We start from the raw sequence: 26,498 nt of genomic DNA, 5'->3' as shown, positions 1-26,498 counted from the left end.
AGTCTTTATTTAAGGCAGTCAGTCCCCCTGGGTTTCTGGAGTCAAGGCTGCAGGACAAGGCAACTTTGGTACAGATTTCGACAAGGGATGCAGGCAGGCCAATGGGGTTGGTTTCCAGGTCAGCTGCTTCTTCTCTCCTCTCTGCATTCACTGCTCTTGGTGTGATCTTGTTGCCAGGGGCTTCCCTAAATACTGAATTTAGGGGTGTTTTGTGGAGTGTAGGGTAGTAGCTAATTGGCTACTTACCCCTGGGGTCACTACAACCCCTATAGGATCACTTCCTGTGGGAAGTGGGCATAGCCCTGTCACAGAATTGCTAAATCTGCCAACACCAAGATGGCAGATTCTGAAATGCGGTATCCACATTAGGCAGCTCACCTTAGGAGTGGGACTGACCCGAGTGGTGGACACACCTCTGATCACTAAGGGCCCGATTTATACTTTTTTAGCGCTGCATTTGCATCATTTTTTGATGCAAAAGCGGGGCAAACTGACAAAATTCAATTATATTTTGTAAGTTTACGCCACTTTTGTGTAAAAAAATGACACAAATGCGTCGCTAAAAAAGTATAAATCAGGCTCTAAATATCCTGCCTGTTCAGGTGTTAAATGGGCGCTGGGGCAGGGGGGTCAGCATCTCCCTTGTGAGGGAAACCACATCTGCATACCAAGGGGGTGGTGGGCTTTTTTTAAGCTTCCAGCCTGGGAATGTAGATTTATAGGTCATCCTGTTGGGTGTGGGTGTGTAACACTCCTCCCAGAGAAGGCTTAATAGATGACCGCCCAAGTGCAAAGGCTCTCACCTTAGGGGTCAGACTCTTGTCTGGTGGTGGCAGGCTGGTTCTAACTAGTCAGCAACCACACCAGAGGCTGGTAAGTTTTCAGGGGGCACCTCTAAGGTGCCCTCTGGGTGCATGTATTCATAAATCCATCACTGGAATCAGTGTAGGTTTATCATTACGCAATGTTTGACACCATACGTCCCTATCTTCAGTGAAGCCATCATGTAGCTGGGGAACTCGTATTGACCAGTGTCCAGCACATGCATTTAAAATGTCGTCCATTCCCACTTAATATATCTAGGAATCAACAAAGACATAGCAGGGGCATATTTGCTCCTGCAGATATGCCCTCACATGTAATATAATGCCCCCTGCCTTAAGGCTGTAAGGCCTGTTGTAAGGGTGACTTGCATATATTGCATACAGTGTTAGGGGATATGGCACACAGGCTGTGTGCCATGTTGTGTTTTTACTTTTGTCTGCACCAAGGCATGCACCCTGCAATGGCAGCCTGTCATGTGCTTGGTGAGGGGACCCTTAAGGTGGCATAATTCGTGCTGCAGCCCATAGGGACCCTGTTTAGTACCTCAGGCTGTAGGTTCCAGGGGAACCATTTACCAGGGATTTACAGAGGGTGCTAAAGGGTTTGCCAATTGGGGAAAAATTGTACAGTTTTGGGAAATAGATCTGGCACTGTGGACCTGGTTGGCAGGAACCCAGTGCACCTTCAGTCAAAATCACATCAGGTACCAGGCAAAAAAATGAGAGGTAACCATGTCAAAAAGAGGCACGTACCTACACTGAGGCATTAAAGTGGCTTGAAAACAACTACTAACAGTAGATTTTTCTAAAGAGTGAGGTGTAGTGTGAGCAGAGCCAGGAGGTGGGCATGATGCTGGACTGCCTTAAAAAGGCATTCCTATAATTATTGGTTTATTAACTCAAATTCTAATAATAGATTGACTTTTTTTAAAATTGTTGCCTAACAGACTTTGGGGGTCATTTTGACCTCAGTGGTCTTTTGACAAGACCGCCGAGGGACCGCCGTGCTGAAGACCGCCAGTGGTGGCGGTTTTCCGCTCCGCGTATTATGACTGTTGGCAGCTCTCCGTCCTTTTTCGGACGGAGAGCCGCCAACAGCCATACTGGCGGTCGGCGGGGAAGTGGAGGTTGCTCCACCTCCACCGCCACGTCAACAGAACACTGCCCACCGAATCACGTCCTGTGATTCGGCGTGGCGGTGTTCTGTTGACGGTGTGGTGTCGGCGGAGCGGCCCCCATAGATCCCGTCCCTTCCTGGAGAATCGACGGACCAGGTAAGTCGATCGTCCGTTAGGGGAGGGGGGTGGGGGGTGTTGTGTGTTGTGTGCGTGCATGGGGGTGTGCGTGTGTGTATGTAGAGGGGGTGTGTGAGTGCGTGTATGCTTGCAGGGGTGTTGTGTGTTTGGGAATGAGTGCGTGTATGTCTGTATGGATGTGTGCGTGTATGTTTGAATGTGGGTGTGCATGTCTGACAGTGTGTGTCTATGTTGGCATGTATGTCGGTGTGTGTGCGTGTATGTGTGTTGGTGGTGCCTGCGCGCGTGCGTGTCGTGTGTGAATGAGTGATGGGGGTCGGGGTGGGGAGGGGGGTCCTGCCACCTTTGGGGGGTGGCAGGGGTGGTGGGGGGTGTAGGGGAGGGAGTCAGGGTGGGGGTGGGGGAGACCGCATGAAATCCATGGCGGTCAGCCGGGTCCAAATACTGCCGGCGGTATAGTGACGACCGCCGGGCTGAACGGAGAAGCGGCGGATGACCATGGCGGTAACCGCCATGGTCATAATTGGAAAACTTTGACCGCCAGTTTGTTGGCGGTCTTACTGCCGCTTCTCCGCCGTCCGCCAGGGTCGTAATGACCCCCTTTGTGTTTTAGGTTGCAAAACATGGTGGAAATACTTGAATTAATCTAAACCATCTTACTCTTAGTGTACACCATTCCATCATTTTCTAGCTATTTTTGCATTTACAAACCTGTACCAACTATATGCAAATCAGGCTCAGGTCCACCCCAAAAAAGAACCGTCCAGCTCGAATTGCCTAGCCTCATCTCTGAAAGTGATCAAGGAACCCCAGTGAGCCACAGTGATGAGATGTTGCTTGGGTCCATGTTTGGGGTACAGCCACACGACTCAGGGTGACTTTTAGAAGGGCTAATTATGATAGATAAAATGTGTGAATATCTGTGATCTCATTTAGAAGGGGCGTGACCTAGCAGTTATGACTGGACTGTCATTTTTGGAATGGCAACGAGAATGATTTGCATATGGTCGGTTCATTTCGGTAATGCACAGACAGCAAAAGAACATGGAATGAAACACTGCCAGAAAAATTATGAGGAGTTCAGATTAACTCAAGCATAGCCTCCTTTTTATTTACAATGTATTTAAAGCAAAGACATTTCTTCATAAGAGTATGATTGTAGTCATTTTTCCCAAATACTCGAGTTAGCTTGTTTTTAATTTGAGTAGGATTGATTGTAACATGGTGTGGTAGGCATGGGTGGACACATTATGCGCAGTGAATAAAGTGGATGCACACCCTTCCACCTGTGAATGGCATCTGGGTGAAGGAAATCCCCCCTACCCGCCCTCCCAAGTCCCCTTTCCTGTTGGCAGTGCTTACTAATGAGGTGGAACATCTTCAGAAAAGGAACCGCGTGTTGCGTACACAAACAAAGCTTTGTTCTGCCTACCTTCCAGGGTAGGAAAAGTAGGCCATCCATCCATCTACAGTCCCTGCTGTATTTTTCCTGTCCTGGACTGACAGGAACTGAGTTGCTGTGGTGGTTCCTGTTGGGTTTGCACCCCTCCTGCCTCTGAGGTCCTCCCCAGCCGAACGAGAGATGATTTTCGAGGAAGAGCATCGTGCTTCTGGAGCACACGTGCAAGTGATTTCCTTCATTGACATATGCAAAGCAGCGACGTGGGCTACTTCTCATTCTTTTAAACTGTACTGCGTCTGCATAAGGAGACGTTCATCTCCAGACTTTGTGCTGCAGTCGTTTGCAGTTTCTTGAAGAATTCAGTTTGTGTCTGGAATGGATTCGCTACTTTTTGCAGCACTACTGAGTTCACTGTGTGATCCTTGGTCTGTCAGAACACGGGGTGTTTTGACAAGGCTCAATAGTAACAAAGAGAAAGAGGCCTTGGGACGTGGGGGTTACGGGTAGCTTACTTAATGATAATACGATTTCAGAAAGACTGATATAAGAATTAGGGAAATAGGAGTAATGAATCATATTAGGCCTTGTGGCAGATGAATCACGGGGAACCAACATAGATCAGACGAGATTGGACGATCCGAGAAAACAGAATCACAGTCTTGAGTAAATCCAAAAAAGATCACTACTTTAAAATTAAACGTTGGATGTATCTCAAAGACCCCGGAGACAGCCGCAACACAAGAGGCACAAACTGAACCCTGACCCTTGGCCCGCCCTTTGGCGCCTCGTGGATATATACGGCCTTGTCCCAGCAAACGTGACCGCTCAGTGCACCGAAAGTGTCCTTAAACTGACGCTTGGTGCGCGTTACCGGCCTGAGAGCTAGCATGGCGTCTGAGTTCTAGTGCTCAAGGACAGAGGTTCTGTTTGTTGGAGGTACATTAATTGAGCTTCGAGTGGGCTCGCGTGCTAATTTTCTGTGAGGTTTAAATAGAGCTAATGCGCTGCTTTTCAGCGGCCTGGGGTGTTCTGATAGACTATTACAATGCAGATCTGAGAATACTGGCAGTCACATAACCTCCCAGGGTTTCAGTACGGCGGAAGGGGGTGTGAAGGGTGGTGGCGCGCGTTGTCCTGGCCCAGCTGGTCCTGAATTTGGGAGGACCTGTAGGACGCGCTCCTTAAATCCCCATTCTTGACCCCCCCCTCGCCTCCCTAGGGAGGTTTCATTGGGGGGTTTGAAAGTTGCAACCCCCCTGCTATTGGAGGGGTCGTACCTGGCCCACTCCCCACTTTATGGTCATCCTGGGGGGGAAGGGGGGTGCGACGCTCCTTTGTTGGGCGCGCCCTCCCCAAACCGGTTAGACCGGTCCCTTTCGGGCCAAGGCGGCCGTTAAGGCGCCGGCCCTTCATGGCCCCTGCGGGGGCGGCATCTGCACTAACAAGAAAAGCAGGGACATGACGGCAGATGAAAGCCGAGGCACACTGGCCGAGCGGTGGCACGGATCCCGTACTGGAAACGGAGGAAGCGCGGCAGGTCAGAAGAGAGCTACATGGGGAGGGTTGGATGCAAGCACGGGTTCGCTAGTCTTTATTCCAAAGTTAGATCAAACTGTAGAGTATTTTCCATATCAGTAACTTTAACAATGTAGCAAGGATTTATAAGCGCAACATTAGGTAGACTAATCTATCTTAATGTTCTCCTTTACTAGAAAAGGACCACACATAAAACAAAATATGTTAATTGAATCTGACAGTATTAAAAATAGTTTTCAAAAGGCAGTTCAAAGCATTTAAAGAACTAATGGCAATTAATTAATGCATCCAATAGCGAAGCTGCGGAGGAAGACGAGCATTAAAAAGAGGGGTATATACAGAAATAGCTGCCTACAGCCCTGCTCACGAGGTGACCTTATAAAACCGCCGCCATACAGGAGTGGTGCCCAGTACCAAATTCACACAATATTTTTGTGGCCTGGAAGACTTCCAGAACTTCCATACTCAAATAGTGTCTGATCTATAGCAGTACTGAAGTCCTAGCCCCCGCAGGTCATTAAATAATCTCCCAACTTCATTTCAAAGTGGGTTTCAGCTATGAGTGTAACTTATTTAACTTATATCACACACTAGTCATAGGAACTCCTATATCCCAAAGGACAACAGGTTGAAAGGATGCTTAACAGTGAGTGTTTACTACTGAGAAAAACGTTTTATTTTTTTTAAAGTAGGCAGTGCTTGTTCTTTAAAAATATTTTGTTAAATATCTTGTTAAACATTTTTAGAGGGGGAAGGGTCTTCTGGGACCCCTTCCCATTTGCAAACAGTTACCACTTCCTTTGAAATGTTGGTAAAAAATTATAGTTTCGCAACCATAATTCAGTCACAAAACAATAATACATACCACTACAAATGGCGGTATTTGGATGGAACACCCTAAACACCCCTCTTCCAAATCCCGAATTGCAAAACCAAATTGCAATTTGGTAACAAGTTAACACATAGCAATTGTGCTTGTTTATATTTCAAAATGCTTTTTTGCGGTCGCCAATTTCTCCGAATCGGGCCATTTGCAGCCTCCAAAAATGTTTTGTACATATAGCCCTTTGTATTTTAGATTTTTCAACCTCACCTTTCAAAACATTATTGGAACTGATGATGATACAGGTCTAAGTGAGGAGCTTTGAAAGAGCCAGTTGTGGGTCTGTAACAGAAGTGAATGTCACATGTCAGGATTTCGGTACACTGACAGAGCTGTAAAATGGCCTCCTCACTGAAAGCATTTTGGGTAGAGGTGAGTTGGTGCGTGGTCTACACTAGTGCTGAGCTAGAAGGGCCAGTTGCAGATCAGAAATGAGGTGCACATATGCAACTCCATGTGGATCTCTTTACTGGAATTGCGGATTCAGGCCAGACACATGCTGGGAGAGTGGCCAAGCAGACAGAGGGGGCATCCCCAAAGTGCAAGTGGCCACAGCCCACTGTAAACATATCCCAGAGTGCTCTGTAAAGCTGAGACTCCCCCACCATACCTGAGGTGCCTGCACTCTGCCGCCCCACTGCTGGCACAGCGTTGAGTATGCTTGGCTCAGGGGGTCAGGCATACTAAGGGTCCTCCACAGCACAAGGCCCAAGGGATTGTGGAAATGAACCAAAAATAACAAAGAGGTTCGTGCAAGTCTTCCTGCTCCATGGAAGGCTGTGCACACGTCCCAGAGCATCTATTTACTGGCCTAAAAAAAGACTGCGTAAACCGCTGGCAGGGTCCATTTTTAGCCTCAGAGGTGGCTGTGCATACATCTAGCAGCATCCATTTACAGCCCTCAACTGTGGCTGTGCACACATCTCAAAGCATTTATTTACTGGCCTCAAAAAAGGCTGCTTAAACAACTGGCAGGATCCATTGATAGTTTCAGAGGTAGCTGTGCACACATCTGGCAGCATCAATTTACAGCCTCAAAGCGGACTACGTAAACAGCTGGCAAGATCCAATGACAGCCTGAAAGGAGGCTGTGTACAGCTGGCAGGACGCATTACATGCTTTGATGTCCCTGTGTACGCCACTATCAGGATCCATTTATAGGCCTCAGAAGAGTCTACGTACAGCTGGTGGGACCCCTAAAGATCTTAGGGAAGTCTGTTTACAACTGGCAGGACCCATTAAGACCTCAGTGGAGGCTCTACACAGCTTGCAGGATCCATTTACATGGCTCAGAGGAGGCTGTGTATAGATGACTTCGACCTTAGAGGAGGCTGCGTAGCTGGCAGGACCCATTAAGACCTAAGAGAAGGTTCTGTGCAGCTAGCAGGAATCATTTACATGCCTCAGAGGAGGCTGTGCACAGTTAGCTGGCAGGGCCTATTAAGACCTCTGAACAGTCGGCAGGATTAATTTACAACCCCCAGAGGACGCTCTGTACAGCTGGCAGGACCAATTAAGCTTAGAGGAGGCTGTGAACACATCTAGTAGGAACCACCTCAGACCTCAGAGGAGGCTGAAGGCAGAGCTGGCAGAATCCATTTCCAGGCCTCAGAGGAGGCTGTGCACAGCTGGTAGGGCCTCTTTACAGACTACAGAGGAGGTGTTGTATTGGCGCCTTTATAAGTGACCATAAAACAATCATACTGTCTGCTGCAAGTATTGAGCCTGTGGGTTACACCCCAAGTGCTTAAGCCTTCGAAGCAGATCACAAAAGGGTGTATTCACAAACTGCATTTTGTAGTACATAAAGTAGCACTACAGTAGTACTACTCGGGTAGAATAAACAATTTTCACAAAGCTACCTGCAGAGCCTTCCACATCTTCTATATTTTCTATGTGGAGATTTCTGACAAAGTGTTGGAGGTCTCTGCACACATAAGCCTGCGATAGATGTGTCATAGGGACACTGAGAAGTTGCTGGAAAATGGAGAACAGTTACTACTGAATGGGAGGGTTCAGAGAGAAGCAAAGAGAAGTTCAATGATGAAAGGAGGAGTATAAAATGGGGGCATACTAATTCAAACAACACCCCATTGCTATTCACTAATTACACTTCTAAAGTTAATACAGCTCAAAAGGTCACAATGCACACCAGCCCAGTCTTGGAGTGAGTCTAGCACCACACATGGTCACTCACTGGAACTAGAACCACTCCCATAAAAAGTAATGGGGGAGGGACTTAACACCTCATAGGAAATTATATTAAGTAAATTAAATTAATTTGACTTTTAAATTAAAATCTATGGACTTGTTTTAGTGTAAACGTTATATGAAATTCAACCTAAAATATCTTAACATTTTTAAAATAACCAATTTGAAAAAGTAATTCAAATTTAACTTGTAAACTTTTAGTATAGGAGGTCTAATTATTTTAAGTGAATATAACAATAAATAACTTTTAAGTGAACGTACGAAACATTCATTAAATAATAAATGCTAGCGAGGGTGGGTTTTAAATGTTGATTAAAAAAATAATATTTATAAAGTAACTTAAAACAGTTTTAATATTTATAAACAGTTTATTTGATTAGTTTTTGTGCTGCAACATTTCATTTTATTATTCTACTTTAAGGGAGAGGATGGGGTGTAACAGCCTGAACTACTGACTTCGGAGCTGGGGGAACAAGGTTCGGGTCTCGGTATCAACTCAACATCCTGTGGTTTTGTGCAAATCACAATCACTCAGTGCCCACAATTTAGTGCCTTAAGACTCTCACAGGTGATTTCCTGTGTTTTACAAATCCTGGATTTATTTATTTTAAAAATTATTTTAAATTAATTCACATAAATATATTTATTTATTTTACTTATGCTTTACTAAAGGGAGATCTCAGCAACGATGGTGGAGATCTCCGCCTGTGTGTGTCAAGTTACTAAGAATATCTTTGCACTCGTAAATTATGTCTGAGATATCTCCATCCCCTGGACTGAGGGGATGGAGACATGTAAATCTGCACTTAGATGTAAATCTACACTTGGAAATGGTGAATAGTGTAAAAGTATAGGCTTACAACTGGGTGCAAGCGTAGATTTACATATGCAAATCTACATTTGCCCATTGTAATGCTGTGATTCATTGTGGTCAAATGAATTCAAAATCCACATTTGGAACATTGTTACTAGCGTTTCCACTTAGCATAACCGTGCTTACTTTCGGCTTTGCCACTGCGATTACTTATTGTACCTAACACTATAATACACCAAGTACTAAACTGTAAAAAATAAAAGATAATCTAAGCAACTCTGAACTTGGAGGAGTCTGACTGCTTAACTGCCAATCTTCTGACAGTAATGAGTAAAAATATGGAGCATAAGAAAATCATATGTAATGTATTCAATCAGTAAAGTGATCAGTAAAACGTTTCTAGCTAAGTCTCATTGAAAAGATTAGTGAATTCAGAGCTTCACTTTATCGAACTGAACCCAGTGGTGTAACAACGCCCCCCACAGCTCCACGCGGTGCGGGGGGAGGCGAGCTCCAGGGGGCCCCCTCAGCTCAGCACCTGACCTGAGTGACTCCAGAGTGAGTCTTTGCAGGTGGTCCCCTTCAGTTTTGTTACTCCACTGACTGAACTATGGGGACTTTTCAATTATTCCAGCATGAAGTATCCACTCCTAATGCATTCAGATTTATTGACTGAATTAACAGAGTCAAACTTCTTTTCATACGACTTTAGAAGGAACAGTTCAGAGTTTGAGAATGGGACTTTAGACCACCTTACCCATGGAAATTTTACCCCAATCTCACAACTTCCTTTTCTTTGTAAAGCACTTGAAAAAACGGTCTACAACCAACTTCAGAGTTTCATTGAGACAAGTGATATTCTTCATCCTCTGTAAGCAGAATTTCGATCCGACTGTAGTAGTCGATGCACTTTACAAAATTACATCTTCCACCAAGATGGTCCAGCCAGTTGCAATAATCCTACTGGTCCTGTTGTGGGCGTTCAACACTATAAATTACCAGATTCTCATAGACAGTCACAAAAAATGCTTTTGTCCTGTGTCTTTCACCCAGACAGAAACTTGTATAGTATGCTTCTTGGTTCCATTTTGCCCCTACAACTTTTTTTTACTTCATCTATATACCTCATCTGGCCTTACTCCGATATCATGGTTATAGTTGTTTAATGTATGGTAAAGACATCTGTGTAATCCTAAAAAACACAAATGACCTAAGAAGTAGCACAGCCATCTCATTCTCTATCAACTCTTGATGAGATTGAGGCCTGGGTGAGTTACAATTGGTCCAAAGCACAGCACTTTGGATGGTTCACTGGCCTGACTGGAAGGGGCCATCTGACCCCAGCTTTATTTTCATTACACTGGTTCCCTATCAGACGGAGGAGGATTTTTAAATCCCTAAACTATATTTGCCAAAGCTAATAATGCCCCCACATCATGATGCAATTGGTATCAGCCCCTGTGGGTGTTGTTTGTGTTTCAGCATAAGTTTATTCAGATTCAGATTCCTAAGATAAGGCGAGTTGAGCTGGGTGGTCGGACTTTCTGGAGGGTGGTGGTGGCCACCTACTGGCACCTACTCACATTAGCCTTTCATAGTGAGTCTGACCTATTACAGTCTCAGCAATCATTTTAGACCTTGGTTAAACAATTCTAAAAATCAGCTCTCCAATTAAGATGATCAGTTTTCACATCCTCAGCCCCCTTATGCCTTGGTGGAAGGGTGCATAATCCCTTAAAAAAATAAATAGATAATGATGAAGTAAGTATATGCCTGAAATCTTACAAAGAAATATGTACAAATATATATGAGATAGATAGATAGATAGATAGATAGATAGATAGATAGATAGATAGATAGATAGATAGATAGATAGATAGATTGATTGATTACCGACTGGCGGTCACTAGTAGTTATAGTTAGGACCTGGTTTTTATAGGAAAAGCATCTTTTTTGTTTTCCAAATAACTTTGGAGCCACTTGATGAATCTTCACGAAATTCACAAAATGAATACTTCAGTGGGTTCAGCTGCTGTCTTGAAAGTTTTGGTGTGAGCCGTCAAGTGAGGGCAGAGAAAAAGAGGGGGTCCAAAAATGCATTTTCCCCATGCCTTTTCCCATAGCTGCCACTTAGCTCTTGTGGAGGGGTCCCATGGGAACCTCCCCAAAGGCCAAAATGTGTTTTTTTAAAAGTCATAGGTTTTACTGCGATCCCAAGGAACTCCCACAGGATTGCAGCAAAACAAAATGGCAGCTGCCCGTTTTTAAAAAAAACATTAAATGATCCCCAGGGTGGGCCTGGGCCGGTGGGGGGGAAGGGGATAATTATAGCTTGGGGGAGGAATGTTTAGGGCCTCCATCCTCAACTTGTAAAGGCCACAGGGACCCATTCCCCAGGGCCAAGATAAATATAAAAATGGAAGGGGACTTGTGTTCACCCCTCTGCAAGCCTTATAAAGGACCCCACTCACTGGGACCAAGATTAATATTAGAGGGGATGGGGCCATGGTACCCCTACCCTGAGCGCCCAACTGTACTGTTGTCTGGATCCCTAATGCTGATTTTTGTTGCTATAGGCAAACACAGATCATGTGTGTGGCCATTACATAGGTCTGTCTCATGGATTGCAGTCTTGTTGGACCAGAAGGGGTGCCAAAAGGGCTACCCTCATAGTGGTGGAAGGCTACTGCCTTCCCCAGGAGCTAAGGAAAACAAGTGTGGTGGCGGCAGAATACCATGTCGTGATCAGTAGGGTCCTGTTTAACCTGTGCCACTGGAGTGAGGCCTACAGATTCTCTCAACTTTGTAGGTTTCGCCTGCACGCGCATGTGCACGCATGCTTGCAAAATCTTTTGTTAGTAATAAAGCTTAAACGAGGCATGGAACCAGCCCCTTACTTACCTGAACTTACCATTGGCCATTGGTATATGATTGCAAGTAGCACACCATGGAACAATATAACCAAAGCTACAATACTGAACAATGTGCAGAGCGAATGTGTGTGCTGCTTGTGTGTCTGTTAGAGCACAATGCGCGGAGGTAATAGTGCTAAGTGTGTGCACAGTGTCCATACACTGAATGCACATGTGCCTGCAATGGTACATTTCATGGAAGACCCTGGGTTTCATTTTGTGAAGCCCAGACATGCCTGGTGAAGGCATGAGGAGTAGAGGAATCTCCCCAAACAGATTTGTATATTGCTGCATTTCTGTGAGCTGGGATGGACATGTTGGAGAAGGGAGAGGGAGACTTCCCCTCTACACTTCAACAGTTGCTCTTTGATTCAGTAAGAGATCAGAAGGAAGGGACCTGGATGTATCTCAGGAAGGAATTCGGGCTGATAAGGGAATCATAAAAGAGTAGGGTTGGGGGCCTGGGATTAACCTTCTGATGTACATATCACTGTGTCTGATATCCAGGTGATGCGGGACTACCAGCTGTGGAGTCTCACATGCTGTAACATACAGCCAATCAAGAGGAAGAGAGAAAGGACAAATGTACACGTCAAAAGAAGCAGAACCCCAACATAAAACGTCAAGTTCCCAGACCTTAAGTCACATTTGCCATCTGGAAATAGACTATAAGAAGGGGAGGTTGAGACTCCAAAAATGTGTTTTCTGCAGGCTCTAGACACGCAGTGTGAGAAGGGGAAGTTCTGCAAGTCTTCTGCCTATGACCAGGGCCGGGGATTAAGGCCTGCTAGTCTCCCTGCTAGGTGAAGGGGCAGCACCCAGGGAAACCAAGACCACCTTCTCTGGAGAACCAGCGCCTGCATGCTTGCCAAGACCAGTGTGCCTTGTAAGAAAGAGGAGAGTGTTGGAGAGTGTCCAGTGGGGAGCCCTGTTGTGAGGACTCCAAGTGCGAAGTGGGAGAAAACGACTGCTGCACCGAACGGGTACTTACTCATGTGCAGAAACAAGTTGGCAGCCCCCATATGTCAGAAGAGGGCTGCCGTGAAGCTATGAGTGAAGTGTCGTGCGGAGAGCTTGAAGCCACTAATACACTGTTGCAGAGACCTCAGTTGCCAAGAGGGGCCACTGTGATGTGGACTGCTGTGCAAGAAGGTCCGACACCGTGTTTGAGGTACCGCAGCCATCCTGTACAGCAAGAGGAGCTTCCAGTACTAATTAACTTTCAGAGCTTCGGTAGCCACCCATGAACTAAAGTGTGACCCGTGGGTCAAAATCAGGCACTGAGGAAATTGCCCTCAAACTGCCCCATTGACAGAAGAGGAACTTGCGAGTGCATCAACCTCACTAGGACCAGATTGGGAGTGCCAGGATCAATCCTCTTCCCCCCCATGGGGAGTGCTGAACTTACCTTAAAGGAGGAAGTGCCGGAGCACCTCCGATCATGGCTGGAGCTGGCTGTGCAAGCTCTTGGAGAGACTGCGCCTGCTGGGTGCTGCTGTGCCTCCCGCTTGCAGTCCAACTCAATCAAGCAGGACTAGAGCCACATGAGTGCCTGTAGATTTGATACCCGCTGAGACACTGAATGCTTCTTTGCTGCTGGAGTATGCAATAATACAGAAATTTTTGACTACTTTTTAAGAGTCAAGGTGGACTCTTGATTAAGGCATACTAGCGAGCATTGCCTTCATGCTGCCACCAGCGAATGGGGAATACATCTGCATACGTTACGAAGAGTAGATGGGGCAGGGACATGCCATAAAAACACCCTAACTTAAAGGAGATTGTGCTAGTGCTTATGAATGTCATATTACTACTTTGAATGCATAGTTAGGAATAAAATACTTTTTAAAATATAAAAATAAGTATTTGACTGGATATTGATGTATTGTAATTGCTGTGTGCTTTTGAGTTATGAGTCGTGTTCACTACCTTGTATCCATACTTCCCCCAAGGGACCCTTGGACTGCTGGACCATTGCTGCTACTAATAGGCACGTGCAGAAGGGGTAGTGGCCCAGTTGCTCAAAATCCATAATAGGTTGGGCCCCGGGATGTCAGAAGTAAAAGGTGGCAACCGCCACAGTTGGGCCTAGTAACCGATGCGCCCCCCGTGGCCCTCTGAAATGGGTTCTGACAAATATGCACATAATTTTCAGTATTACAAAATTACACAAAGTTAATAAATACATTATTTTAAAATGTAACAATTTACTTATTTAAACACATTAGATTATATGTTTAAACGTTTATTAAAAATGTATGAATAATTGGCATCAAGTAAACGCATTACATTTAATTACGTTTGCTAAATATTAATTCAAAATAAACATGCTAGTGAGTGTGGGTTTTTTAAAGTTTGTGTAAAAATGTTAGTATGTAGTTATTTATTAAACATTTATTGTGAAGTGTTATACTGTAACGTTATACTTTATTGTTCTACGTTAAAAATAATTATTTTACAATAAGAGTTTAACATATTTCTTACATTTTTAAATAAATAAACATTATTCATTTTCCATATACTTTCCCACAGAGAAATGTCTGCCACGGCAGAGATCTCTATTAGTACTAGTAGTAACATTGCACTCGTAAATTATGTCTTGGATGTCGCCACCCCATGAACTGAGCGAAGACATGTAAGTCACACTTATGTGTAAATTTACATTTGGAAATGGTGAATAGCAAAAAAAGATCTATATTTGGAAATAGTGAACAGTGAAAAAGTGTAGTATGACACTTAAATGTAATAGTAAATCTACAAATGAGTAAATATACATGTGTAATTTTACCTTTGTGAATAGTCCCCCGTATGTAGAACACAGTATTTATGACAGACAATATTTCTGTATATATATTCTCACATGCAACTCTGACATCAGCATCTCCAAGAGGATTCACTGATCCACTGTGTTGCAGGCTGCAGATAGGCAGGGAAGTTAACTTTTACACTGTCCCTATATATTATTGGCAAGGTGTTATAACAGATCCAGAAGCATGTGCTCTATGAGCCATGCCTAGAGGTGGATTCAAGAATGGGTGGAGGAGAGGTGGTCCTTAAAACAGGTGGTGGATGTGGAGGACAGGTGGACTTCAAGAAAGGTGTAGCGATTGGTGCAGTATAACCCTCTGCACAAACTTCATGATTAGGCAGAGATCTGTTTTGAGGACATTGTAGATAAAAATGTTAATGTCCAGAGCTGATGCTTAAGACTTCCAGAAATAATTTCATTCAGATAAGATTCATATGTTAAACACTGTATTGTCGAGGCTATGGCAGTCACATGTTACCAGACCATGCTGATGGCAGTGGAGGAAATGGGTTAAATTAAGGACACAGAGGTTAAAATGTATGCCATGTGAGACAATCACCTTTTTAAACTTAGAAAGTGATGTACAAACATGAGAAATGCATGAACATCTGAAGTGATGCTAGAAAGTGTGACGTGATGACTGAAGGCGTGGAATCATGACACATGGTGTTCAGATACTTGGAGTGAAGTTAAAGAGACTAGAGTGAGGCTTGAATATGAAAAGTGGTGTTTCAACATGTGGAGCATGACTCACCTGTTTTTAGAAATGTGGTCTCTAGTTGGCATTGGGTTTCACCTTGTCCAAGTAGGGATCCTCACTCTAGTCAGGGTAAGGGGGTCACTCAGCTAAGATAACCTCTGCTCACACTCTTGGTAGCTTGGCACAAGCAATCAGGCAATGTGTAAACTATTTATACACACACACAAGCACACAGAAACTAACACAGTGAGAACACCACAAAAGTTCTCCACACCAATTTTGAAAAATAGCCAGTATTTATCTGACTAAAATACAACCAAAATTACAAACATCCAAAATATGCAGGTAAGGATACAAATTTTTAAAGATTAAATCTTAGTAAAGCGCTTAGAAACACAATAGCTCCAACTGGAGCTATCACGACATCATGATGGAGTCGTTCCTAACAGTCCGATGGCCACTTGGCAAATCAGGACTCTCAGCAAGAGAGACCGGTTGCTGGCAGATGAAGTCTTTAATGTCCCTGAGAATTCGTAACAGGAGGCAAGCTTAGTCTAAGCTTTTGGAGAACCTTTGGAAGCAGGATGTAGAAAGTAAAGTCCAGACCTTTCACTTCCAGGACAGAAGCAGCAAGCAGCAGGCCAGCACAGAAAGCAACAGGCAGAGTGGCAGTCCCACCTACAGCTTTCAGCTCTTCTTCCTGGCAGAATGTCCTCAGTCCAGCAGAATTCTAACTTTGTGGGGTCAGAGGTCCAGTAGTTATACCCATTTCTGCCTGTGAAGTAGGCAAACTTCAAAGAAAAGTATTTGTAGTGCACAAGACCCTGTCTTTCCTGCCCTGGTCCCAGGCACACCCCAGGGGGTTGGAGACTACTTTGTGTAAGGACAGGCACATCCCTATTTAGGTGCAAGTGTCAGCGCCTCCCACCACTCTAGCTCAGGAAGACCCATCAGGATATGCAGGGCACACCTCAACTCCCTTTGTATGACTGTCTGGAGGGAATTCACAAACAGCCCAACTATCATCCTGACTCAGATGCGCATGCCACAGACAGGCAGAGGCACAGAATGGTTAAACAAGAAAATGCCCACTCTCTAAAAGTGGCATTTTCGAACTTACAATTTAAAATAACAACTTCACCAAAAGATATATTTTTTAATTGTGAGTCTGGAGACCCCAAACTCCATATTTCTATCTGCTCCTAATGGGAAATTACATTTAAAAGATATTTCAAGGCAATCCCTGTGTTATCCTATGGGAGAGATAGTCCTTGCAATAGTGACAAACAAATTTAGCAGTATTTCACTACCAGGACATGTAAAACACACCAGTACATGTACTACCTTTTAAATACACTGCACCAGGTCCATGGGACTGCCTTGGGCCTACCTTAGGGGTGACTTACATGTAATGAAAGAGACCGTCTGGGTCTGGCAAGTGAGTACACTTGCCAGGTTGAAATGGCAGTTTAAAACCAGCCACACAAACACTGCAGTGGCAGGTCTGAGAAATGTTCACAGGGCTACTCATGTGGGTGGCACAATCAGTGCTGCAGGCCCACTAGTAGCATTTGATTTACATGCCCTGGGCACCTCTAGTGCACTTCACTAAGGACTTACTAGTAAATCAAGTATGCCAATGAATAAACCAATCACCAATACCATTTAGACAGGGAGCACTTGCACTTTGGCACTGGTCAGCAGTGGTAAAGGGCCCAGAGTCCTAAAGGCAGCAAAAATCAAATTCAGCACAGGATCAAAAACAGGAAGTCAGAAGCCAAAAAGACAGGGGGAACCACGTCAAGAGCTGACAGTTCTAACACCTGTATTGACAGCCACTGGAGGTATGGACTGATGCTCAGTGTGGAGATTGGTTGGTATCGATTGATGCTGGAACATGTGGATTGCGGGTTGCCTGTGTGGAGTGCCAAAGAAAAGCATGCATTGAAGCTGGAAAGTGGAGACTGCTGTAAGAACTGAATGGTTGTATGACACTACACTGATGTTGTTATTCTCAACCTCAATATCACAGCTACTACATCTGCCTACCACTAGACTATGAGGTATGCATCTATTTCCTATTCTTAATGCAACCCAAACTTATCTTGGGCAGTATGTATAATTGGAATTAAGTATGGCACATATATACTAACCTTACAATGTAGTGGTAGGTTGATGTAGTGGATGCAATGTTATTGCTATCCAATATAGGCCGCAGGCAGTGCAGTGACTTATCACTAATGGAACGGGTGTAACGAGACTTGGCAGACCGATAGAAAGAGATTGCCAGTTGGCAGAAAAAGCTGCTTAGAAGTTACATATAAACCCAATGTTAGGGAGTGAATTTTAGAGATGAAAAGGTGAGCCTGACATGTAAATGACCTCCAACACCTACTGTCCTTTCAGTAGCAAAATGTTGTGAGAAAATGTACTCATTTACCCTCTAAGCCATTCCACCTTTCTTTTGGAATTCCTTGGGACTCTCCTTCCTCAAATGTTACCGGTTTTCATGACAGCTTCAGAGAAGCCAGAGGACTTGTCTGTTCACTTTGCCGGGGTTAAGTCGGTTCCCAATTGCTGACTCAGCCTCGGCCCAGGTTCATGACACAGTTGAGTTTGTCGTTGGTTTGGCTCACAACACTAACAGTATTCACAGCTCTGGGCATTCAGGGTTCAAAAGGCATGCTGACAATGACTGCTTAACCTAGAGACCATACCCATCATGCCAAATGAGTGTTTTCTACCACCACCCCCACCACCACCGGCTCCAAACTTCAAAACAGACCCAGAGAACGGAAATCTCTCTACGCAGTGTACCTTAAAAGAAGAATACTAGTGTTAACAGGCGTTGACAAAGGGAGAAAGATTGTAGTTTAGGTTTTATTTTCTGAAAATGTGTTTTCTACTTACACACAGATAATCCTGTGCAAAAGGAGCACTGATGGAAGAGATGAATAGAGAGGCAGGTGACACGTGGGGAGGTCGGAGGGCTCCAGTCTGTGGCAGCCCGTAGGAAAAAGGGGAGTGAGATGTTCCCTGCTATAGAAATTCACGGATGTAGTGTCTTGGGAGATAAAGATGGGCGAGCCACTGAAAGCTCGGGCTGGGCTCGAACCAGGGACCGCATGTATCAAACCTTTTTTAATTCTCAAAAGGGGCGAATCACTAAATTCCACCATTTGCAAATGCAAAAGTACCTTTCCGAATGAATGAAAGGCATTGGAAGTCCCATTTTAGGGAATCACAATTTTTTGCAATTCCCTAAAATTGCGACTCCAAATAGGGAATCGCAATTAGCCATTCCCTAAATACGAAATCACAAATAGGGATTTTCTATTTGCGATTCCCTAAACACATGTACCAAGCATTTCCTAAATGCAAAATGGGCATTTAGGAAATGCTATTACCACCAACTCCAAGTTGGTGGTAACCATGTGCAATTTTTAAAAATGCATTAAAATGCATTTTTCAAAGTGCCATGTAGCGCACACAAGCTTTTAGGGCATGTGTGCGCTTTACAGGTGAACATATTATTTTTAGGGTGCATTAAAGGGAGCCTTAGGGAAAACCAGTCACATCTATGGGCCTACCAAAGGAACAAATGGAGTCGCAATCCCAAATAGCGATTCCCTAATAGTGATTACAATTCTGTAGAAATCACTATTAGGGATTCACTATTTTGTTACATACCATTTTGCATTCCCTAAATAGCAATTTCTTAAAATTCGCTATTTAGGGAATGCTAAATGGGATTTTAATACATCTGGCCACAGATGCCTGTCTCAGCTCGACATCCTCTTGGCCCCTCGAGCCCAAAAAGAGCCAAGCTTTCAGGTGGCTGCTGTCTGATATCCAGGCTGTCACCCCATGTGCATATAACAAACCTTTGATGTAAAACGGGCAAGAGAGCAATAGATATGCATCTAGTGGCCGAATTGCACAGCATAAAACAAGAAATCCAAGCTTCCACGCTGGATGAAATTGTGATTCCTCATCAAATATTATAATCACAAAGACTCCTTTGTCTTCATTATCACATTTGTGAGAGCATTCAAATATGTGCGTTCATGATGTGCACTATACAAAAACCTTGTTTTATAGACTTAAGTTGCTCTGTGTGCAATAAAGATTTACACTAGATATATAGGGTACATATGACAGCTGACTTGTCTCTTACTTCACTAATGGCATTGTCAGAAGGATGTGGTCAGATGGGGGTAGGAATGCTTTTAAGTTAGTGATTAAAAACTATCACTCTTAATCAAAACTTCTCAATGAAGTGATGTAATCTGAAGTACTGGAATGTATATGCATGTTAAATAATATATATATGTTTTTATTTTGAACAATCTCCACCATATTTTAACATCATGTTTGTTGCACTACTTACATGCCAAATATTTCCAGGGCTTAGCTCCTGCATGAGCTCTTAGAGCCAAGCCAAACCCTTGGCTTGGCTGTGGCTCGGCTCTCCTTGTTAGTTTGTGGGCATGCCCACTTCTACTGGGAGAGAGATCTGTGTTGAATATGTACAGGGAGAGAGAGAGGGCCGATACATTTTGCAGGAAACATAGGTACGCAAAACAAAGAAGAGCGTTGGGAGCAAAAACTGCAGAGGAGCGGTTATTTAGGCAGACAGAGGGTGATAATGATATATATTCAGGGGGCTCAGATGGCTCTGGTGATATGCGTACACCTAGGTTTATTCACAGAGTAAAGGTGTGGAACCATCCAATGTGTCCACTAGGTGCATTGAGTATGTCCCTAGCTTTACCATGTTTGCTCAATACTTTGCCCTAGTGTATGTGTACCCCTCCAGGCCTTTCTAAATGAATTCACTTTGGTTTGTTTGCACCACTTCTCCTGTGATATTGTCCCACACGCCTCTGCGCATAGCATGCAAAACTATGGTCCACATTAATAAAGGCTTTGCATTGTATTTGCAAGGTGACACAAGGACAAAGCAAAGGCTTCATTATTAAGTTATGCAAGACCAGATATGCATGGCTTAGTTTTAAAAAAATGTAACGTAAAGCAGCTGCTTGCGCTGCATTATGTTACATTTCAGCTTGGAAGGTGTTCCATGGGAAGAGCATCGCATTTCCATGAATCCAGCCAAGGATGTTGACGCATTTCCAGATTTACAAAGACTTGTAAACCACGGAATGGGTCAAAATGCTTTGCCTTTCCAAGTGACGCATAACGAGGGAAAACATCTTTATTTCTCCTTGTTATTTCCTCTCTCCATATGTGCTGCATTCTGCAGCACACATAGGAGGAAGAAATGCCTCTCGGGATTTTTTTTTTGTATAGAAGGTGTCCCTTCCTGTACAAAAAACAATCCCATCTGTAATGTATGCACCCTTATACTATGGTGCAAGAATTCCTGTGTTGGAACTAGGATGCGTACAGTGTGCCAGAGCGAGGACAGAGCACAATTGTAAATATGGGGCATTTCTGCTCTCTTCCTTTCACACAATGCAGCAGAGCAACTTTGCTTGCTGCCATGCGTTGGGTGAAGGATGAGAAAATGTGTCCCTAAGTTGTAAAGCTGCTTAGAAATGTGCACCTCAATTCTGATCCAATCTCATCTTTTAAACTCTAATGCTCTCTCAGTTCAGTTTGAATATTTAAGCCCATCTTTCAGGATGTCCATATCCATAATAAGTGCTGAGGGCTAGTTTTGATCCTAGCAACCAGCCTTGGAGCACACAGCTAGATGATTATGCCTAGTTTGTGGAATCTACGTCTCCAAACAAACATTCTGTAGAGATGGATGGACGTATAGATGCCAACTGGAGGACAGATGCCTAATTCGTGCTAGGAAGAATCAGGTTTAATTTTTACCTCCCTGCAATAGCAATCAAATTCAATGTAGAGAAAGAAATGGAGTGCCAATGCTCATTCAATACTTGGCATTATTTCAGAGAACTTACTCTTTGAACTCACCAATATTCAAGAATAAAGTGTACAGTTTCAGCCCCCTTTCATTCCGCTTCATCTTTGAAACCATCATACACATGCATAAAAACAATTCCATAGGTGCATCTCTTTAGGACTGATATAGGTGATATATACAGGGAGTGCAGAATTATTAGGCAAGTTGTATTTTTGAGGATTAATTTTATTATTGAACAACAACCATGTTCTCAATGAACCCAAAAAACTCATTAATATCAAAGCTGAATATTTTTGGAAGTAGTTTTTAGTTTGTTTTTAGTTTTAGCTATGTTAGGGGGATATCTGTGTGTGCAGGTGACTATTACTGTGCATAATTATTAGGCAACTTAACAAAAAAATATATATACCCATTTCAATTATTTATTATTACCAGTGAAACCAATATAACATCTCAACATTCACAAATATACATTTCTGACATTCAAAAACAAAACAAAAACAAATCAGTGACCAATATAGCCACCTTTCTTTGCAAGGACACTCAAAAGCCTGCCATCCATGGATTCTGTCAGTGTTTTGATCTGTTCACCATCAACATTGCGTGCAGCAGCAACCACAGCCTCCCAGACACTGTTCAGAGAGGTGTACTGTTTTCCCTCCTTGTAAATCTCACATTTGATGATGGACCACAGGTTCTCAATGGGGTTCAGATCAGGTGAACAAGGAGGCCATGTCATTAGATTTCCTTCTTTTATACCCTTTCTTGCCAGCCACGCTGTGGAGTACTTGGACGCGTGTGATGGAGCATTGTCCTGCATGAAAACCATGTTTTTCTTGAAGGATGCAGACTTCTTCCTGTACCACTGCTTGAAGAAGGTGTCTTCCAGGAACTGGCAGTAGGACTGGGAGTTGAGCTTGACTCCATCCTCAACCCGAAAAGGCCCCACAAGCTCATCTTTGATGATACCAGCCCAAACCAGTACTCCACCTCCACCTTGCTGGCGTCTGAGTCGGACTGGAGCTCTCTGCCCTTTACCAATCCAGCCACGGGCCCATCCATCTGGCCCATCAAGACTCACTCTCATTTCATCAGTCCATAAAACCTTAGAAAAATCAGTCTTGAGATATTTCTTGGCCCAGTCTTGACGTTTCAGCTTGTGTGTCTTGTTCAGTGGTGGTCGTCTTTCAGCCTTTCTTACCTTGGCCATGTCTCTGAGTATTGCACACCTTGTGCTTTTGGGCACTCCAGTGATGTTGCAGCTCTGAAATATGGCCAAACTGGTGGCAAGTGGCATTGTGGCAGCTGCACGCTTGACTTTTCTCAGTTCATGGGCAGTTATTTTGCGCCTTGGTTTTTCCACACGCTTCTTGCGACCCTGTTGACTATTTTGAATGAAACGCTTGATTGTTCGATGATCACGCTTCAGAAGCTTTGCAATTTTAAGAGTGCTGCATCCCTCTGCAAGATATCTCACTATTTTTGACTTTTCTGAGCCTGTCAAGTCCTTCTTTTGACCCATTTTGCTAAAGGAAAGGAAGTTGCCTAATAATTATGCACACCTGATATAGGGTGTTGATGTCATTAGACCACACCCCTTCTCATTACAGAGATGCACATCACCTAATATGCTTAATTGGTAGTAGGCTTTCGAGCCTATACAGCTTGGAGTAAGACAACATGCATAAAGAGGATGATGTGGTCAAAATACTCATTTGCCTAATAATTCTGCACTCCCTGTAGATTTGCCAGATCTCTAGATATGAGCTGAACACCATATATTCAACCTTGGGCTTTACATTCACAAATCATTACCATGAGTTGGGTTCATTAATGGGTTCTGTTGAAGCAAAGACAAACTATAACTGTTGCAAACCAAGGACTGACGCCTAGCTGAAGACTCTTGGTTGTGGGTGGAATGGGGAAGGTCCAAGTCTTGACAACTTTGGTCTGCCAGAGTTAAGGGTGATCCCTTCTAGTAGCCATGATGCCAACACTTTGTAGCACCAAAGCAGACAGTGCCTTCCAGAAGAAGCCCCAGTGAAGGAAAAAGCCAAATGGGCAAAAAACCTGCAGTATGGCAGTTGAATCCAGGAGGAGCAGATGGAACCCTGGAAGCAGACAAAACATCCAGAAGCAGAGCTGAAGGATATCCCAGGAAATAACTAAGGGAGTAAAACAACCAAACAAGAACAACTGGAAACAAGTTGGGAGTGAAGAAGCTATTGACAAGACTGGCAAAGTGTTGCAGTACAAAGGGAAAGATATCTGTCCCCCTTTTATGCCCCCAAAAGCAGGAAATAGCATCAGGGATGGATTTCGCCATGAAGGACAGGGAAGGCCTAATCAAAGTTTATGGGCAGCCGCTATTTTGGATTGGGAAGGCTATATCCCATTAATTCTCTCTAGAGAATTCTGGAAATAAATTACTTTCTGTTAATGGAAGCACCAGAGGAGATTCCTGGCAACAACCCCACCAGGAATAGAACAGAGATGAAAGGGATCATACCGGCAGGCCAGCCGCCGCAAGGTAAGTGCCTGTGAGGAGCACGGCGGCCAGCTAGAGGTTCCTGCTCTCTTCCTGCTACCAACGCACTGCGCACCCAGCCCGTCAGAAAAAGCCTAGAGGATTTGTGTCGGGTGAGGCAACAGTGCAACAATAACTCCTAGAATCCACTTCTTATTTAAAGAAAAAAGTGCCATGTGCCTGGCTTATTGAACATATAGACATTACAGGAATCCCAGCTTACATTGCAGTATGCATGATTTATCTTTATCAGATAACAGTTATAATGTTAAGTTTTATTTATTTAAATATTTCTGCTTTCAAAGGACCTAAATGTTTTTCATGTCTTTGCAGTTTTCTACGGCATAGATGGAAAAGCAAATTATTTTACTAGGCTTTTTTCTTATTTTTATTACCTTCTGCTTACATTTCCCTACAGGCAGAAGAGTCCTACACAATAAATACTTATAATAGGGCATGTGGGAGATACAACCTGAATAACAACATTTGTTACATGCACCATACCCAAAGAGATTAGCAGGAAGTGTGAAACAGATATGTCGTTAGCATTTTCTTTTGAAGATCTCAACCACTGATGAAATACTGTGAAACTAGTGACTTGTTTCAGCTTTACACTGTGCACAGCTTTTACAGCAAATAGCTCTCTACAAAATGACTTAATTGAAGACAAGACTTCTTTTTGTATCTGTGACAGCAACAAAAATATCTGACGCTCAAGTACCATGGTGCAGCATCTAGATTTTATTCCTGAAGCATGACACTAGTGGATTATTTACAAGAGGCCTACGGAGCGTCATTTTTTTTAGACTCTCCAGTGGTGCAGGCTTCTCAATCATATCTATGAGGTGATGCAAAGCAACCCTGCACTGATTTGCACGGCCCCATAGATATGGAATAAGGCAAGGCAGTGCAAAGTGCTGCGTTGCCTTACTCTGCGACAAGGAGCTGTTCCATGGGCATTGATTGCCATGAGTGTTCCCAAGCAACACTTATGGTTTTCGATGCTGCCCCAGATTTACAAAGTCACGTAAACCTGGGGCAGCGCCAAAACCTTACGCCTCCCAGAGCAGGTGTAACAAGGAGAAATGTTTTCATTTCTTCTTGTTTTTTCCTCTTTCCATACGTGATGCATTCTGCAGCGCACACAGAACATGGATTGTTTTTGTGCAGGAAGGTGTTTCTTCCAGCTCAAAAACAATCCTGCCAACAACACAGACACCCTTGCACCATGGTGTAAGGGTTCCTGCATTGGCGCTAGGCACCAAATTGTGCACCGGCGGTGGCTGAAAGGACAGAAATGCACTGTGTCTCATAAATATGGTGCATTCCTGCCCTTTTCATATGGCGTAGCGCAGTGCAGCAAAAAGACTTGCAGCGCTGCCGTATGCCAAATCTTCGAAAATAAGGCCCTAGCTAACCTCCCATGATGCACTTATCAATATTCCCAGAGTTCCACATAGGCACGTCAAAGCTCATTCTTTTAACACCTCCAAAACATTTGGGGGCATATTTATAGGCCCCTAGTGCCACCTTTCGCCACATTAACGTAATTTATTCTGACGTTAATGTGGCCCAACGAGGTCCAAATCCCTGCGCTGTATTTACATGATGACGCATTGCATGCGTTGCCCCACCCTGTAACCATTTGCGCTACATTATGCCTGCGCCAGGTATAATGTATGCAAAGGGGGTGTTCCCCCATTAGGGGAGCCAGAAAAATGGCATAAGGAAATCTACGAGATTTCCTTACGCCATTTTTGTATGGCACTTTTAATGCCTGCTCAGGAGCAGGCATTAAAAGGGGCCTTCCATTCTTTAGAATGGGGCCCTATGTACTCTGCACGAGTAGCGCCAATATTTTGGCACTACTCCTGCAGAATACATCAATAGCGTCATGAAAGAGGACGCTATTGCCCCCTACCCTGCGCCATGGTGCGCCGTATTTTAAATACGGCGTACACATGGTGGCAGTAGGGGGGGTGCTAAGGAGCAAAGGGAAAGTGGCGCTGCATTCAGTGCAGCACCACTTTCCATAAATCTGCCCATTGGTATGAATTCAGCACTTACTATTAGGGCAAATTAAAAGATGAGAATATCCACTGTAATTTGTGGCTGAAAGTTAACATTGCTTATGGATCATATTCTGTGACTGCAAACAAAGTTGCAGAGAGCATTGCACTGTCAAGGTACATCACTTAAAACAGCTCTTTGGGTCCACCTAATTACATTACGTATCCTATGGCACATGTAACAAGGGGGAAGGTATATTGGTCACCAAACTCTAAATCATGCCTTTGTCTCTTGAGGGATCTTTAATCCAGTAGATCAACAGTACGGTTTGGAACAGACATAAGTCTGTGCTCCTGCTGGCTTGGGAAACTGCAGAGGGTTATAATTCCCTTAGTTCCTCAAAGTAGCCTGCTTGTAAGAGCATGCAGAGCTCACAAGGAAGACATTCTTTTTGGATTGTAGGCAGTAAGAGATAGTACATGCTAAAGTCCACGGCAAAATTGGACAAAAATCCAGACATAGGCGGTCATTCCGACTGTGGCGGTCGGCGGTGAAGCGGCGGTAAGACCGCCAACAGGCTGGCGGTCTTTTTTCATGAATTCTGACCATGGCGGTTACCGTCATGGCCAGCCGCCGCTTCACCGTTCCGACCGCCACGGCGGTAACGACCGCCGGGCTGGAGACCTGGGTCTCCAGCCCGGCGGTCGTCACATAC

General features: G+C 44.1%; 1 protein-coding gene and 1 long non-coding RNA gene across 3 annotated transcripts in view; one reads left to right on the top strand and one right to left on the bottom strand.

Moving 5' to 3' along the window:
* Nucleotides 1-26,498, bottom strand: part of KCP (kielin cysteine rich BMP regulator) — a 521,393-nt gene that overhangs the window by 487,077 nt on the left and 7,818 nt on the right. The window lies entirely within an intron of this gene.
* LOC138288131 (uncharacterized) overlaps nt 4,846-26,498 on the top strand; it is a 147,607-nt gene continuing 125,954 nt past the window's right edge. Inside the window, exons 1-2 of one of the 2 annotated variants that reach the window (XR_011202346.1) lie at nt 4,846-5,019; nt 14,371-14,473. This is a non-coding gene — a long non-coding RNA (uncharacterized lncRNA). The remainder of the gene's footprint in view (nt 5,020-14,370; nt 14,474-26,498) is intronic. The other variant, XR_011202345.1, reaches the window with a different exon arrangement.

This window comes from Pleurodeles waltl, chromosome 4_1 (genome assembly GCF_031143425.1).
Source record: "Pleurodeles waltl isolate 20211129_DDA chromosome 4_1, aPleWal1.hap1.20221129, whole genome shotgun sequence".
In the NCBI taxonomy this organism is placed as follows: domain Eukaryota; kingdom Metazoa; phylum Chordata; class Amphibia; order Caudata; family Salamandridae; genus Pleurodeles; species Pleurodeles waltl.
This window is presented reverse-complemented; position numbering and strand designations above follow the sequence as displayed.